General features: G+C 40.1%; 1 non-coding gene and 1 pseudogene across 1 annotated transcript; one reads left to right on the top strand and one right to left on the bottom strand.

Annotated features, from left to right (window-relative positions):
• Positions 1-4,990: 4,990 nt before the first annotated feature.
• On the top strand, positions 4,991-5,062 carry TRNAD-GUC (transfer RNA aspartic acid (anticodon GUC)). Its single transcript has one exon. It is a non-coding gene; the product is annotated as a tRNA-Asp (tRNA).
• An 8,104-nt stretch (positions 5,063-13,166) lies between these two features.
• LOC107759191 (enolase pseudogene) lies at positions 13,167-14,409 on the bottom strand (annotated as a pseudogene).
• Positions 14,410-15,678: the final 1,269 nt, after the last annotated feature.

Here is a 15,678-nt window from a genome sequence, read left to right as displayed (position 1 = left end):
TGATCCCAATATCATAGCACTAATCAGAAGTTAGTTTCCAACACACATCAAACAACTGGTATGCTCAAATCATCGTATTACTTTTATATTTTTACTTTTCTTTTCTTTTAGTTTTAACTTCTTCTTTTTAATTAGGGTTTGATTAATCCCCATAATCTAGGCATTGATGTAAAAAGTTCATGTGGGTACTTACCATAATATAGGCATTGATGTTAAAAATTCATGTGGATACTTGTTGTGCATGCCTAATGAGGGATAGGGTTATTCATTTTACCACCTAAATTGCCTAAGTTGTATGCTAGTGAAAACCCTAGGTAGCCCGTTTCTTTTTTGAATTCCGTGGTCGCGATCGTAATACCGCGGTCAGCGTTCATATAATGTCTGAGTTAAAAAATGGTTTGTTTTTCATGGTCAATGGAGGAATTTCCACTGTCAGCGGCCTGCTTTATGCGGCCACACTTATTTTTTCGCGAACCGCAGACTTAAAGTTCAGAGAATTGATAAGTTGGGTTCGCAATCGCATTCATTTTTCCACGGACAGCGGTGTAGCTTTCGCGGTCATGCCCCTTTTTTCGCTCTCAGTGATGGTCAAACTTTTTCGCAGCCGCGCCCCAATTTTTGCGGACAGCGGTAGCCATTCCGCGGCTGCGCTCCTTTTTCCACTGTTAGCAGACCTTTGCTTTTGGAACACTGTCAACTGCTTTCCTTTGATGATTCTTTTAACAACAATACTAATGAGCTTTCACTGATTGTGTATGCAGACAATGGTTCGATCTAGAGGTGCAAGTGATACACTAAAAGATAGGGCTGAATCCTCTCGAGGCAGGGGAAGAGAAGGACAAAGAAGGACCAAATTACTACTAACGGTCCAAAAATCTATAGGGAAGCTGCGAAAAACCATCAAAGCTGCGGACAAAGTTGTATCCCATTCTGAAGGAAGTGAGTATGTCCCTTCCCGGGAAGTTTCGGAAGGAGACTCAGTGCCAACCCATATTCCCGCAGACTTCCAAGGGAAATTCCAGTTGAGAGACGAGCCTACACTCCCTGCTTCCCCTACTTATTCTGAGTCGTCTGATGTCTCAGAGGAAAGCAGTGAGGCTTCAACATCAGCTTCTCTATTTGCCACACCTTTGGCCTCACTAATGGACCCTCTTGATGTAGATGCTAAGATCCCTGACGATGGGAGGGTGGTGACACCCAGACAGGAGGGTTGGCAAGATCAAGAAACCCTGTGGTATGGCAGGAACGATTTGTGAGTGAGAAAACCTACCATAAGTTTCGGGAGTGGTGGCCTCAGAGGTCACTTACACTTGAGAGAGTCTTCATTGAGCGAGATCTGCTACCCCACAACCCTAATGTCAAGAGGCAATTCAATAAAGAGTGGGGTGGCAGTTCTTCACCAGCAACTTATTACCAGATGCCAATGAACACTTGGTCAAGGAATTTTATGCTAATGTCGCCCACATTAAAAAGGGCACATTTTTTACCAAAGTCCGCAACAGGAAGATTAAGTTTGATGGCAAGACTTTCAATGACTATGTTGGGTTCAATAACGAGGATGAGTCCCTGTATCCAGACAAGGTCATGCCATCAAACTTAATCTTTATGTTGCGGACTTTGGTAAAAATGTGCCATTTTTTTATGTGGGCGACATTAGCGTAAAATTCTTTGATCAAGTGTTCATTGGCATCCTGTAAGTTGCTGGTGAAGAACTGCCACCCCACTCTCTTATTGAATTGCCTCTTGACATTAAGGTTGTGGGGTAGCAGATCTCGCTCAATGAAGACACTCTCAAGTGTAAGTGACCTCTGAGGCTACCACTCCTGAAACTTGTGGTAGGCTTTCTCACTCACAAATTGTTCCTGCCATACCAAAGGGTTTCTTGATCTCGCCAACCCTCTTGTTTGGGTGTCACCACCCCTCTCGTCATCAGGATCTCAACATATACATCAATAGGGTCCATTAGTGAGGCCAAAGGCGTGGCATGTGGAGAAGTTGATGCTGAAGCCTCACTACTTTCCTATGAGCCATTAGACGACTCAGAAGAAGTGGGGAAGCAGGGGGTGTAGGCTCATCTCTCAACTGGAATTTCCCTTGGAAGTTTGCGGGAATATGGGTTGGCACTGAGTCTCCTTCCAAAACTTCCCGGGAAGGGACATACTCACTTCCTTCAGAGTGGGATGCAGCTTTGTTCGTAGCTTTTATGGTTTTCCACAGCTTCCCTATAGATTTCTGGACCGCTAGTGGTAATTTGGTCCTTCTTTGTCCTCCTCTTCCCCTGCCTTGGGAGGATTCAACCCTCCCTTTTAGTGTATCACCTGCACCTCCAGATCAGACCATTGTCTGCATACACAATCAGTGAAAGTTCATTAGTATTGTTGTTAATAGAATCATTAAAGGAAGGTAGATGAAAATTTGACAGTGTTCCAAAAGCAAAGGTCCGCTGACAGCGGAAAAAGGAGCGCAACCGCGGAATGGCTAATACTGTACACAAAAATTGGGGCGTGACTGCGAAAGACTGGGGTTCAGACTACCCAGTCTCTAAAGTTTGACCACCACTGAGAGTGAAAAAAGGGGCATGACCGCGAAAGCTGCACCGCTGTCCGTGGAAAAATGAATGCGATCGCGAACCCAACTTATCAATTCTCTGAACTTTAAGTCTGCGGTTCGCGAAAAAATAAGCGTGGCCGCATAAAGCAGGCCGCTGACAGTGGAATTTCCTCCGTTGACCATGAAAAACAAACCATTTTTTAACTCAGACATTATATGAACGCTGACCGCGGTATTACGACCGCGACCACGAAATTCAAAAAAGAAACGGGCTACCTAGGGTTTTCACTAGCATACAACTTAGGCAATTTAGGTCGTAAAATGAATAACCCTATCCCTCATTAGGCATGCACAACAAGTACCCACATGAATTTTTAACATCAATGCCTATATTATGGTGATTAATCAAACCCTAATTAAAAAAGAAGATGTTACAACTAAGAAAAAAGAAGAGTAAAAAAAAAGAAGAAGTTAAAACTAAAAGAAAGAAAAGTACAAATATAAAAGCAATGCAATGATTTGAGCATACCAGTTGTTTGATTGTGTGTTGGAAACTAACTTCTGATTAGTACTATGATATTGGGCTTAGATTGGAGGACGATGAACAGTAGGCTATTTCTTTTGAGAGTGAAAGGTGCGAAAAGGGTAAAAGGAGGAGGGCCCTCCTATATATACTAAAACCCAGAGGGCCCACACCGACCTACCTGGCGCGACCGCGGAATTCCACCACGGTCTGCACTTTTGGCTGATTTGAAGAACTGCCTGTTCCATAACACCGCTGAGAGCGAAAAAGTGGATGCGGCCGCAGAATGAGGTCCGCTGACTGCGAAAATGCCACTGCATACGCGGTTGAAACTTCAAAGAGGTCACATTTTTGACTTTTCAAGTCCGCGTCCGCTACCAAATCACGCCCTCGCAAAAAAGCTTCCGTTGACCATGGAATTTTGAGTGCGGTCAGTGGTCCACTTGCTTACTTAGCCAAATTTTCCAGTATTCGTCCTGCACTGTATAAAAAATTCCTACACAATCTTCACAACCAGTTAGTGCAAAAAAAAATCCTACACTAAGAAGAAAATCAAAACGAAGAAAAAACACATGGGTTGCCTCCCAAGAAGCGCATGATTTAACGTCGTGGCACGACGCTTGTTACTATCATCATTTGAAGTTGATCAAGGCCACCATGTGGCTATCATCAAATTTTCCCTAATAATGTTTCACTCGGTGCTCATTAACTCTAAAAACTTCACCATTTTTATTCTTCAAATCAAGAGCACCAAATGGAGTTACTTGTACCACTTCAAAAGGGCCACTCCATTTTGATTTGAGCTTTCCCGCAAACAATCATAACTGAGAGTTGAATAAGAGAACCAAGTCACCCTCCTTTAATTCCTTGCTCCGGGCATACTTGTCATGTAAGTACTTCATCTTGTCCTTATACAAGGACGAGCTGGAATAGGCATGAAACCAGAACTCATCTAGTTCATTGAGTTGCTCTACCAAGAGATGTGCTGCAACATCCAACTCAAGATTTAACTTCTTCAGCGCCCACATGGCCTTGTGCTCTAACTCAACCGGAAGATGGCATGCTTTCCCAAAGACTAACCGATACAAAGATATACCAATTAGAGTCTTATATGCAATTCTATAAGCCCACAAAGCATCATCCAGTTTCCTTGACCAATCAGTCCTATTTGCATTGACAGATTTTGACAATATGCTCTTTATTTTGGAAACCTCAACTTGTCCACTAGCCTGAGTATGATAAGGGGTTGATACGTTGTGATTGACACAATACTTTGCAAGTGAAGTGTCAAATGTCCTATTGCTGAAATGAGAACCCCCATCACTGATGATTGCCCGAGGAGTGCCAAACTGTGTGAAGATATTTTTCTTGAGAAATGCCACCACACTCCGAGCTTCATTGTTGGGTAAAGCCACGGCCTCAACCCACTTGGAAACATAATCAACGACCACTAGAATGTAAGTGTTGCCACATGAACTCACAAAAGGCCCCATGAAGTCTATGCCCCACACGTTAAAAATGTCAACCTCCAGAATAGTGGTGAGAGGCATTTCATCCTTCTTGGTGATTCCACCAGCTCTCTGACACTCATCACATCTCTTAACAAGATCACCAACATCTTTATACAGAGTATGCCAATAAATTCCACAACTAAGAATCTTTGGAGCAGTTCTCGCCCCACTATGATGACCACCATAGGGCGAGGAATGGCAAGCATCAAGAATACTCGTTTTCTCCTCCTCCGGAACACATCTCAGGATCACACCATCATTACAAATCTTGAAAAAATAAGGCTCGTCCTAGTAATAATCCAAGCTGGAACTAGTAATATTCTAGTTTAATGTAATTTCAGAGTCGACATATATTATATTATTTATATAAAATATATTTATAAAAACCAACGAGATTAACAACAAAGTCGTTGTAGTATAGTGGTGAGTATTCCCACCTGTCACGCGGGTGACCCGGGTTCGATCCCCGGCAACGGCGTCTCTTTTTGATCGGCTCCAACCCTGTACCACTATATAATGGCGAGGAATGGTCGATGTAACTTTTACCTGAAAGGTCGGGATCGATTTCCACTGGGAGTTAATATTGGTTGGGAGTTGGGTTTCTATCTAATCTAGCTACGCGTGCAGCTTTTAATTGTACTTCTAACCATGCTTGAATTTGTTTCTATTCTACTTTTAATGCTATTGATTGCTGAAAATAATCTAAGTACAATGTTTTGTAAGAGTTTTCTCAATTGATAAAAAGCACTAGGGAAGTGACTTATACCTAGGCGAGTATCTAATGGGATTTAAATTTGAGGATAAGCTTGTTGTATTTGGGGTCGTAATATAACCTTTACACATAATTACTCACTCTATACCTCTCGGTAGTTTGAGTGACTTTGCCCTAATTGGCTTTCTCAAGCCTAATTGGGTGTTCAAACAATGCAAGTAAAATTAGCTCAAGTCGTTGTAGTATAGTGGTGAGTATTCCCGCCTGTCATGCGGGTGACCCGAGTTCGACCCCCGGCAACGGCGCCAAAAAGTGATCGGATCCAACCCTACACCACTATATAATAGCGAGGAATGGTCGATGCAGCTTTTACCCGAAATGTCGGGATCGATTTCCACATAGAGTTAATATTGGTTGGGAGTTGAGTTTCTATCTAATCTAGCTACGCGTGTTGCTTTTAATTACACTTCTAACCATGTTTGGATTTGTTTCTATTCTACTTTTAATGTTATTGATTGTTGAAAATAATCTAAGTACAATATTTTTGTAAGAGTTTACTCAATTGATAAAAAGCACTAGGGAAGTGACTTACACCTAGGTAAGTATCTAATGTGATATAAAATTTAGGACAAGCTTTCTCGGATGGCATGATAACCTTCTTAAGGGTTGAGTCCATTTTCTTTATGTTTTTGTGTAAATAGTAGTAATGAATAAAAGTGTCTCAGGCAATGCTTTGCTTGGGCCTAGCACATTTACCTTTGACCTTATGGTTATAAACAAATTGATTTGCAAAGAATGGTGCTAGTTGTGACCTTTAGACTCCTATGTTGACTAAATAATCATCGAGTGGTTTTAGGAGCCATTTGTGTTGCTCAATCTTAGCTAGGGTTGTTGTGGGCCCTCGACTATGTTCTCTTTAGCAATCCAACAACTTGTGAGGTGAGGTATTGATTTGCAAGTCCAAGTCTCGTGCCAATAAGCCTAGAACTTCACCTGAATGTTTGTCTAGGTAAAATTCTAAGTGTAGCTCGACTTGAGAAATGATTATAGGATCTCCTTGATCCAAATTGAAACTTGAAAGCATCCATAGCCCACCAAATATGATATCCCTAGTCAACCCCGTTGAGCCGAAGCCTTGTTCTTTCAATAACCATGATACAAGCCTTTATCCGTTCTAAAGTGACCCTCTCTTGGCACCCGATCTTTCCTTAGCACAATTGACAAAAGCATAAGTTTGGGGGGGAGAGAAGAGGAATGCAAAAGTGATAAAAGATACAAAATGAAGATAAGGGAAGGAAAAATAAAAAGAAAGAAAAGCCAAAAAGTCAAAAAGAAAGTGATTAATATAGAAAAATGAAGGGATTCAATAAAAGCAATGATGAAAGGCTTGGAATGATTAGAAGGGATAAAAATGATTGTCATAAACAAGAAAGAGTGACAGTGTGTCTGTTTAGTCTACTAAGGAAGAAGGAAATGACACAAAGAGTCAAGAAAGTGTGAGCCGAAATGAGAAAATGAAGTGCTTAAGGAAAGATGAAACCTTCATAGACCGATATATCCTACCTTGAACCAAAAGCCTTCATTACATTCTCGCAAAAGCCCTATATGATTTCAAGTTGAGTGAGCTTACATTAGTGGTGATTCACATAAGGGGCAAGCTTATGGTACTTAGAACCAGACTTGTGACATTCCTTTGTGAGAGACGAGTGTGCTTCTTCACAATTCTTGTTTTGAGTGCTTTAATTCTTAAGTGATATTTGCTTATAGAGAGTGGAGGAGAAAGAGTTTGGGTTCCACAACGACCTACATAGTAGAGCGAGCTTCCTTAATGAGTTAAGTCAATTCTTGATGCTCTTGTGTCGCACTAGAGCCATGATGCTAAAAAAGGTTGTGTGTTGTTGATAATACATTTGTGTTGAGGATAATTGTTAGTCCCAATTGATGCTTGATGAAGTCACTTTAGAACAACTGAAATTTTACTTTCTTTTATCTTGTGGAGGTGGGAATTACTTTGTTTGCTTGAGGACAAGCAAAAGCTTAAGTTTGGAGGAGTTGATAACTATGGATTCTAGCCTATCTTATGCTCTCTTTTGCTTAGGTTTTGAATAAAAAATGTGTAAAAGTATTCACGAAAACTGACTTATTGTGCTTGTCTGCATGATTTGGTCAAATGAGGCAAGAAAGCCATAACCAACTCATGAAAGAGTTAAATTTGCACAAGTTCAAAGCCGAGATAAAAGTGCTAACCGCAAAGGAAAAGAGCGGCTGCGGAAGGTCCACCGCTGAAGCGGACACAATTACGCGGTCCGCGGAATTGAGATTCAGAGAAGATGTTTTGGGTGCAACAGAGACCGCAGACCGTGATGAAAAAGTGCGGCCCCAGAATACCTAATGTGACCACAGTGGTATTGCCGCTAAGAGCGTCGATCAAAGTTCAGAGACCATGCAAAGTGAGCCTAACTAAGGAACGCGGTTCACGAACATTTTACATGGTCGCGGTAGAAGCCAACGCTGACGCGGTAGATTTTATGCTGTCCGCGAAACTTAGCCTAGTCCCAGTCCAAAATTGAAGAAACGTGGTCCGCTCTTGTTTTTGCGCGTCCGCGAAAGTCCATGCACTGAGACACCCAGTATTTCGCTGATAGCGGAACCTCCATAGGGGTATTTTTGTCCAGCAATTTCAGTTGTGTATAAATAGATCATTTTCATATTTTTAGGGTATCTTTTATATCAGGGAGCTCGTGAACAGCCGTACTTCACCATTTAGAGTAATTTTAGAGCAGCATTAGCTTATATTCTTGTAATCAACTTTTATGACTTATGTTTCATCTTCATTTTGATTTCTACCTTGATTATGAGTAGCTAAACCCATTAGTTAGGGTTGTGACTCAACCCTAGTGTGAGTATTTAATGGATCTTCAATTTTAGGGCTTAATTGTTTATGGGTTAGTGATATTTAGCCTGATTCATGCTTTAATTGTAGAATTAGTGATTGCAAACACTAATTCGTGCCTTTATGACTTAGACTCTTCTTGAGAAAGAGGGACTAAGTCTAGAAAAATTAGGTTAACAAGAAATTAGGGTGCATTCAAGATATTGATAGCCCCAATTAAATGGTTAAACCTAGAGATAGTAATACCCGACTTGAGCCAATTTTACTTGCATTGTTTGAATACCTAATTAGGCTTGAGAAAGCCAATTAGGCAAAGTCACTCAAACTACCGAGAGGTATAGAATGAGTAATTATGTGTAAAGGTTATATCATGACCCCAAATATAACAAGCTTGTCCTAAATTTTAGATCCCATTAGATACTCGCCTAGGTGTAAGTCACTTCCCTAGTGCTTTTTATCAATTGAGGAAACTCTTACAAAAATATTGTACTTAGATTATTTTTAGCAATCAATAGCATTAAAAGTAGAATAGAAACAAATCCAAACATGGTTAGAAGTGCAATTAAAAGCAGCACGCATAGCTAGATCAGAGAGAAACCCAACTCCCAACCAATATTAACTCTTTGTGGAAATCGATCCTGACCTTTCGGGAAAAAGCTGCATCGACCATTCCTCGTCATTATATAATGGTGCAGAGTTGGAGCTGATCAACCACCTATTCAAGAGGCAGAATACGCTAGGGAAAGGGTGGTTGACCTCTATTTATAAACAGTGCCTACCCATCACAAACCAATAGTTTGGGCCTTACTTATCCACGTATACAATATTTAATATTAGGCCTTTTATTTATCCACCACTTGAGCCACTTCACTATCCTTTCAGACTATAACAAACTAATGTTAGTTCAAATTCCAACAAAAAAATTCAAAAAATATACTTTCTTAATATCAACATTATAAAAAGCCACGGAGACCTATTTCCGCGGGAATATTAACTCCATGTCCCTCTATTAGGTTTTTACCTTCCCATATAAAATATATTAATTTTAATTTTAGATGAAAAATCACTAAACAGGTTAACTGGCTAAAGGGATGAGACACATAAGGGAGGCGACAATTTGTATACGAGCAATAGTGAATGAGAATAAGTTAATTAGTTAAGGAAAAGCTTTGGTGGGGAAAAAGGTATGATTGGAAGAGAAAAGAAAGCAAACTACGGTTTGCTAATGGAAAATTTTCATCCTATAGAGTGATAGAACTACCTAATTGGCCAGCATTCGTTTTTCAATAACATCTAAAACACTACGTTCTATTAGCTCAAACTTCAAGTTTAATGCGTCTAATTTATATATACGATGATAGTATATGTATGGGCAAAAAGCTTCACATCACATATTTGATTTGGTCAATAGCGTAAAAGCCTTCGAAAGCAACTTTGCTTTGGCACTATAGAATATCGAGAGATCGATGTCACGAGAGGAAGATGGATCGAGGATAAGGTCGAGGCGATCCGATAAAGACGAGGACGAGGACGAGGACGAGGACGAGCATCTCTCTTCCGTAACGGCTAGTTCTACGATTTCTATTCCCTAGAGAGTATTCCAGTGAATATTCCCACAGTTGTATCACTTAAGGTTTTGTGGCTCATGTACCCTTATAAATAGAAAGATATGTAGTTATAGAGATAAATTAAACAATTTTTATAGAGAACAAGATATTTACATTCTCTTAAGACTCCATATTTATCATATACATACAAAGGTCACTTTTTATATCTTTATCTATCTTTTCTTTCCCGGAATATTCAAGGGATTATACCCATCATAGTCAGAAGAATCATTAAGAAATCTCACTCTTGTCGGTGACCTATATGCAATCATTTACTTAAATGTCTTTTATTGTCATTTATTGCTTTCTTTCATACTCTTAAATCATTTATTGCTCCGTTATTGCTCCTAAATAGTGTTATCTAACAACACACATGCAGTATCCTCCATAAATACACTAGATCTATCATTTAGATATTAATATTGAGTTAGATTAACACCTTTCACTATAAATCTAATTGTATAACAATGTAAATTTAAATTTTGGGTCATACAGTTTGGCACGCGCTGTGGGGATTTCTTAGTCAAGTTTTTAGTTTTCATCAGATCTATAACTCACGTGACTTGCTAATCTAACAAACTGCAATAGTTATCTTTGTTCTCTTTGTGTGCATACAAAAAACTCCATGGCAGGTAACCAAAGAAACAGAACAAAAGCAACTGACAATGTCTCGCTCAACCTCATGAGTGCCATCGATGAAGGGTATGATACCCAAGATGAGGAGGTGACTCCCACAGCATCCCCCAGACTAGAGAAGTCGCCTACACCTTTCTGCAACATAACCAAACCAAATGGGAAGAGGGCCTCTACGTTCAGGGGAGAGGTGGCGTCACCCGCTATGAAAAAGCTCCTCGAACCGTGGTTGACTGACATACTAGCCAGCGTAATTATAAAACAAGCCACATGCACAATGACAGAAACCACGAGGATCCATGCAGCATAGTGCATGAATGAACAGGACGACTAATCGAACCTTCCTACTTTAGGTGACACTCATACGATTGTTGACAGTGTAGGTGAAATCGTCCTAGCCGCCATGTTGAAAATAATAGAAGAAATAGAAAACGAGAACAAGTCACTCAAAGAACAAATAAAGGAGCACCAGGAACGAGTAGACAAAATACCAGTGCCCCCAAATTGTTATCGAAAAGAGACGCTGGTAGATTTGTGGAAGAGCTATACAGGGAAGAAGTGGTTCCTCATGCCATACCAAAAACTTTCAAGATATCCCCACACCTTAGAATCTACGACGGAACGATCAATCCCGAAGATCATTTAACTCACTACGTCACCGCCGTAAAAGGCAACGACCTCACTAAAGAGCAGGTGTCCTCCATCTTGCTGAAAATATTTTGTGAAACTCTCACTAGAGGGCTGTTGACATAGTATTCGCAGCTACCAACTTATTCCATAAAAACATTAGAAGAGATGGCCGATAAGTTCGTAACAACACATACAGGAGCCAAGAAAGCTTAAACAAAGGTGAATGACGTCTTCTCTATCAAGAAATCCCCAAGAGAGGGACTGAGGGACTTCCTAACTTCTCCGAAGGAATGGCCGTAGCAGCCTTTTAGAACGGGTTGAGCAGAGAGGGATCGAGGGCAACCAGAAAGTTGTTAAGTTGGTTGATAAAGTACCCACCGACCACTTAGGACGAGACCCACAATGCCTATTGTGCTAAGGTCAGAGCAGACGACGAAGATCTCAACAGGCCAACTCGACGACCCATCTCGGTACATTCCGAACCTAGAAAGGAACACAGGGAAAACACGAGGAGAGACCATCCAGTATTGCGTCCAGGTAGGGAATGAAATCAACCCTATGTCAGGGCACCCATTTCCTCCTTCTACTATGAAGATGGCCCCTCTAGGCCGAGATCAGCCACTCACAAGAATGATCAAGGTATACCCCTTACTATATGCTCACAACTTTTGTGTGTCACCTACAGAGGTAGTCTACACACTTGAGAAGCTAGGAACGAAGGTGAAGTAGCCACCTAAGATGAGGTCCGACCGAAGCACCAGGAAGTATGACACCCTCTGTGAGTTCCACCAAGAACGTAGGCATAAAATGGAAGATTTCCACGCTTTGAGACTAGAAGTAGCAAACTTGCTGCAACAAGGACACCTTAAAGAATTACTCAGCAATAAAGGCGGGAATACCTTAGTAAGGGGTCGAGAACATCCAGGCCCACTAAAGCCGCCCTCATCAGCTTGCACCATCAACATGATTATTGGTGGCAGTGATGATTCCTCCGCCAACGACATCAAATTCACTGCCACTCACAAACTCAATAGATCAATCACTCACGAACGGTATGGCAGACTCGAAGAAAATATCATCTTCGACGAGTCAGATGCCGACGGTTTGACTTTCTCTCACAATGCTTCACTTGTCAGTACTTTACGAATTCTAGATACTTAGAAGAATTCTGGTAGACGATGAAAATAGAGCGTGCATAATCCATCCCCGAGTCCTCGCATAGATGCGACTTAAGGATAAGATAGTGCCACGCTGTATTACATTAATCAGTTTTAACAATACAGTTGAACAGACTTCGGGCGAAATCACACTCCCTGTCCTCGCCGGTGGAGTGACTCTGGAGACAATGTTTGATATGATACGAGATAAACAAAGCACCGAAATATGAAAATAACAACAATTAAAGCAAAAATAATAATAGGGTTGATTAAGATGATCAAAAGTAGTATGAATAATGAAGTATAGAAGAAAATCTAGAATGTCTCAAGAAACAATCGAAATACTATTCGATCGCCTCCCAAGAACGACAAATTAAAACCTAGACATAAAGAAAGGAGAAGAAGATTACCCTCAAGAACCCAAGTCTTGAAAATCGGTAATCCAAAGTCAAACTCGAATCAAGAGGTTCCAAATCTCTCTTAAGAGTTTTCTTATGTCAAAATATGCTAAGTGGCTAATAAAATAATCCTAGGCTATTATAAATACCCAATGAATAAAATAGGAAAAGTTTCAAGTTAATTTCCTAAAAAAACTCGCCAGACCAAACCGTAGCCTCAATCTTAACCCCAGCCATACCACACAGCTAAACCGTGACGAATTGTAGAAGCTTATTTTCTTCAACTCTTCAGGCCCCTCTTGAACCGTAGCCATCGGTTGGCGAAACCGTCTCATACCATTTGTCTTGGGGTCTTGATTCTTCAATTCTCAAGACTCCAAACATGGTATTCTTTGCATGAATCCTCCAAGTGAATCTCTAAAGCTAATTATTGAAGATCATGCAGCTCCTTAGAGTGCATCCTTGGACGTTCTTGAACTTGGAGCGGGTCAACGACCCACCTGATAATTTGGGGTCATTCTCAAATTCTCCGTTTTGCCAGACTATCCCGGATCATATCATTGTCCCCCTCTTAAAAACTCCTAGCCACATTGGCTTGTGGAAACCTACTCCTGCATACACAGCCTCTAGTCCAAGTGCCTCTTCAAATCTCAATAGCTGGTCATATTTTGATATACGCTCTGGCCTGCAAGGAGCTCCTGTCTTGATCTGTCCTGTTGACAAATCCACGGTGAGACTAGCAATGAAATAATCTTCTGTTCCCCGCTGCGGTGACTGGTCATTATGCCCCAACCTGCCTGCTTAGGTTGGATACATCGAGTCACACTGCCGAGTTGGTAAACCTTGAGAAGTAGTGTATTACAAGTCTCTTTTGAGATTGCCTTGGCGACCCTCTTAGGATAGGTGACAAGGAGGTCATCTCCCACAATCTGTACTTGTTCCCAATCTCAGTAGTCAGCTTAGCATACGTCTCTCAATCATCTTGGTCAATTATCTTCAATTGAAAATATAGGGTACTTGGACACTAATGTCTTGTACAAATCCTAGAGTTGGACACCTAATATCGTTGTTTGTGATCCATTATTGATGTTCTCTTCTTTGAAGAGTTCAGGTCATAACTTTTGTAGTATTCAAATGCAATACTAATATCCATTCCAATGACCACCTTTCTGGTATAACCTGCTTTCTCAATGGATGTCTTGAGCAATTCAAGACCTTCCTTGTTCCCCTGGATATTAGGAACAAAACCACCCTCATCACCTACATTTGCGAAACCATATCTCTCCTTAATCACGTCCTTCAAATGTTGATACACTTTGCCGCCCATCTTCATGGCCTCCTTGAAACTAGCACCTCCAACAGGAAGTATCATATATTCATTTTTGTCTTCCGCACAGCTTATCGTATTAAAGGCAGGTATTGGTAACACCAACTTGGTATTACCATCAAGTTCTGGTATGTGCCTGTATAACAGGATGCTTCTAACATAAGATCCAGCTTTGCAGACTGCAAGTGACAGATTAAGGGTAGCACCTCCATCTAGTTTTTGAGTTCCATCTAATGCATGAACCATCAAGTTGTCAAGAGTGGTCTGATCAGTTGGGTTCCTGCCAATGAGTGAGGGGCCAATAATTGTGTTGACACTATTAACAACCTTTAAGACAAGGTATTCAGCTTCACATGGAACACCGGTTCTGGCTAATACACCATTTGAAAGACGTACTTCAACCTTGATAGTCGGATTACCAAGGCTGTCGAAGATCTGACAGGCCTTAACTGATTGGATAGTTGCCATGGTTATTCGTCTAAGAGAAAAGAAAATTACTAGAAAGTGTAAAGAGAAAAGACCAACAATATGAAGTTCCTAATATGTTTAAAAACCAGCAAAAAATTGTACTACTTTCCATTAAACGTTAGAAAGAAAGAATATCTTGAATATTAGATCGATCAGGAAATATAATTAAGTCATATCGACATTTACAAAAATTTGAAGATTTCACAAAATTTTCAAGAATGCTAATACTTTAAATCAAGAATGCAAAAGAAACAATTATACTACTTTCGATTAAACATCAGAAAGATCTTCAAATATTAGCCATATCGACATTTACCAAAATTTCAAGAATGTGAAAAAATTCGAGAATGCTAAAACTTTCAATCAAGAAATGCAAAAGAATGATCTAATTAAACCTTAAGACGGGTGAAAGAGAAAAAGTCAAAAAATTGTAAACAGTTATAGTACTGTATCTACTAGCGAACAATTATACTACTTTCCCTTATACGTCAAAAAGAAGATCCTGAAATATTAGATCGATCAGTGAATATAGCCATATCGACATTTAACAAACTCTGAAGAATTCACAAAATTTCAAGAATGTAAAAAAAAATCAAGAATGCTAAAAAAACTTTCAAGCATGCAAAACATATCATGCAAAAGAAAGAAATTAGTCAAACTTTTCAGTAACTCAACATTGGAAAATAAGAGTCAACTTTAGTTTATCCAAGGCGTCCCTTCTCCTGCATAGTTCCTTTTTATCCTTCAAATTTTGATGAACATTTCGATTATTACAAGACGGGAACATCCTCTCCTCTTCAATTTTCCAGCCCATAACTTTTATTGCTTCATCTGTTTCTTTAACCAACACAGTTATTCTCCTCGAAATTATGGTAACATCATGTACATTTTGCGAATTCGTTATGGAAAATTCGAGATCATTGATAAGTGCTCCAAGGACTGTCTTGTCCAGAAGAGTGTCCAGATGATCACGATTAAAAGTCATAGGAAAAGACAAGTAGGGAGAGAGAGTTGCCCTATAGCTAGGCTATATATAGGGTTGTTTGGAACTTGTAGAAAGATAGCAACACTAAAATGAAGCAAAAGTAGCTTTTGTAGCTGTAGAATCATAATGATGAAAACTGTAGTTTTTAATGCAATAACATACTCTATCTAATATCCGTACTATTATTAGGTTATAAAACTAGGAAAATGATTCGTCCTCAAATATTGGCCTACAATACAAAAAACCCACAATAAGATGTAGAGCTTACATTATACTCCCTCCGG

The sequence above is a fragment of the Nicotiana tabacum genome, chromosome 18 (assembly GCF_000715075.1).
Source record: "Nicotiana tabacum cultivar K326 chromosome 18, ASM71507v2, whole genome shotgun sequence".
Classification (NCBI taxonomy): Eukaryota; Viridiplantae; Streptophyta; class Magnoliopsida; order Solanales; family Solanaceae; genus Nicotiana; species Nicotiana tabacum.
This window is presented reverse-complemented; position numbering and strand designations above follow the sequence as displayed.